We start from the raw sequence: 3,057 nt of genomic DNA on the forward strand, positions 1-3,057 counted from the left end.
GACACATCACTGTGTTCAACAAACTGGACCCGGCACATCACTGTGTTCAACAGACTGGACCCGGCACATCACTGTGTTCAACAGACTGGACCCGGCACATCACTGTGTTCAACAGACTGGACCAGGCACATCACTGTGTTCAACAGACTGGACCAGACGCATCACTACACTGTGTTCAACAGACTGCACCAGACACATCACTGTGTTCAACAGACTGCACCAGACACATCACTGTGTTCAACAGCCTGGACCAGACGCATCACTGTGTTCAACAGCCTGGACCAGACGCATCACTGTGTTCAACAGGACTGGACCAGACGCATAGTGATGCGTCTGGTCCAGTCTGTTTGAACACATGTAGTGATGTGTCTGGTCCAGTCTGTTGACACAGTGATGTTTCTTGTCTAGTCTGTTGAACACAGTGATGCGTCTGTCCAGTCTGTTGAACCACAGTGATGTGTCTGGTCCAGTCTGTTAACACAGTGATGTGTCTGGTCCAGTCTTTTGAACACAGTTAGTGATGCGTCGGGTCTAGTCTGTTGAACACAGTGATGCGTCTGGTCCAGTCTGTGTGAACACAGTGATGCGTCTGGTCCAGTCTGTTGAACACAGTGTATATGCGTCTGGTCCAGTCTGTTGAACACAGTGTATGATGCGTCTGGTCCAGTCTGTTGAACACAGTGATGTGTTGGTCCAGTTGTTGAACACAGTGATGTGTCTGGTCAGTCTGTTGAACACAGTATGCGCGGTCTAGTCTGTTGAGCCAGTGATGCGTCTGGTCCACCGTCTGTTGAACACAGTGATGCGTCTGGTCCAGTCTGTTGAACACAAGTGATGCGTCTGGTCCAGTCTGTTGAACAGCAGTGATGCGTCTGGTCCAGTCTGTTGAACACAGTGATGTGTCTGTCCAGTCTGTTGAACACAGTGTAGTGTGTGTCTGGTCCAGTTCTGTTGAACACGTGTAGTGATGCGTCTGGTCCAGTCTGTTGAACACAGTGTAGTGATGCTCTGGTCCAGTCGTTGAACACAGTGATGTGTCTGGTCTAGTCTGTGAACACAGTGATGCTCTGTATCCAGTCTGTTGAACACAGTGATGTGTCTGGTCCAGTCTGTTGAACACAGTGTAGTGATGTGTCTGTCCAGTCTGTTGAACACAGTGTAGTGTCTGGTCCAGTCTGTTGAACACAGTGTAGTGTGCGTCTGGTCCAGTCTGTTAACATGATGTGACGTCTGGTCCGTCTGTTGAACACAGTGATGTGTCTGGTCCAGTCTGTTGAACACAGTGATGTGTCTGGTCCAGTCTGTTGAACACAGTGATGTGTCTGGTCCAGTCTGTTGAACACAGTGTATGGATGTGTCTGGTCCGTCTGTTGAACACAGTGATGTGTCGCTGGTCCAGTCTGTTTTAACAGTGATGTGTCTGGTCAGTCTGTTTAAGACAGTGATGTGTCTGGTCCAGTCTGTTTAACACAGTGATGTGTCTGGTCCAGTCTGTTTAACACAGTGATGTGTCTGGTCCAGTCTGTTTAACACAGTGATGTGCCTGGTCCAGTCTGTTTAACACAGTGAGTTGCCTGGTCCAGTCTGTTGAACACAGGAGTGATGTGTCTGGTCCAGTCTGTTGACACAGTAGTGATGTGTCTGGTCCAGTCTGTTGAACACAGTGTAGTGATGTGTCTGGTCCAGTCTGTTGAACACAGTGTAGTAGTGTGTCTGGTCCAGTCTGTTGAACAAGTGAGTGATGTGTCTGGTCCTTCTGTTGAACACAGCGTAGTGATGTGTCTGGTCCAGTCTGTTGAACACAGCGATGCGTCTGGTCCAGTCTGTTGAACACAGCGATGTGTCTGGTCCAGTTCCTGTTTAAACAAGTGATTTGTCTGGTCCAGTCTGTTAACACAGTATGTGTCTGGTCCAGTCTGTTGAACACAGTCGATGCGTCTGGTCCAGTCTGTTTGAACACAGCGATGTCTGGTCCAGTCGTTTGAACACAGCGATGTGTCTGGTCCAGTCTGTTGAACACAGTGATGCGTCTGGTCAGTCTGTTGAACCAAGAGTGATGCGTCTGGTCCAGTCTGTTGAACACAGTGTATGATGTCTGGTCCAGTCTGTTGAACACAGTGATGTGCTGGTCCAGTCTGTTGAAACAGTGATGTGTCTGGTCCAGTTTGTTGAACACAGTGATGTGTCTGGTCCAGTCTTGTGAACACAGTGATGTGTCTGGTCCAGTCTTGTTGAACACAGTGATGTGTCTGGTCCAGTCTGTTGAACACAGTGATGCGTCTGGTCCAGTCTGTTGAACACGCAGTGATGGTCTGGTCCAGTCTGTTGAACCACAGTGATGTGTCTGGTCCAGTCTGTTGAACACAGTGTAGTGATGTGTCTGGTCCAGTCTGTTGAACACAGTGGTGAGTGTCTGGTCCAGTCTGTTGAACACAGTGAGTGATTGCGTCTGGTCCAGTCTGTTGAACACAGTGTATGATGCGTCTGGTCCAGTCTGTTGAACACAGTGTAGTGATGCGTCTGGTCCAGTCTGTTGAACACAGTGATGTGTCTGGTCAGTCTGTTGAACACAGTGATGCGTCTGGTCCAGTCTGTTGAACACAGTGATGTGTCTGGTCCAGTCTGTTGAACACAGTGATGTGGTCTGGTCCAGTCTGTTGAACACAGTGAGTGTGCGTCTGGTCAGTCTGTTGAACACAGTGATGGTCTGTCCAGTCTGTTGAACACAGTGATGCGTCGGTCCGTCTGTTGAACACAGTGTATGTGGTCTGTCCAGTCTGTTGAACACAGTGTAGTGATGGTCTGGTCCAGTCTGTTGAACACAGTGATGTGTCTGGTCCAGTCTGTTGAACACAGTGATTGTGTCTGGTCTAGTCTGTTGAACACAGTGATGTCTGGTCATTGTTGACACAGTGATGCGTCTGGTCCAGTCTGTTGAACACCAGTGATGCGTCTGGTCCAGTCTGTTGAACACAGTGATGCGTCTGGTCCAGTCTTTGAACACAGTGATGCGTCTGTCCAGTCTGTTGAACACAGTGATGTGTCTGGTCCAGGGTG

The sequence above is a fragment of the Salvelinus namaycush genome, chromosome 23 (assembly GCF_016432855.1).
Source record: "Salvelinus namaycush isolate Seneca chromosome 23, SaNama_1.0, whole genome shotgun sequence".
NCBI lineage: Eukaryota > Metazoa > Chordata > Actinopteri > Salmoniformes > Salmonidae > Salvelinus > Salvelinus namaycush.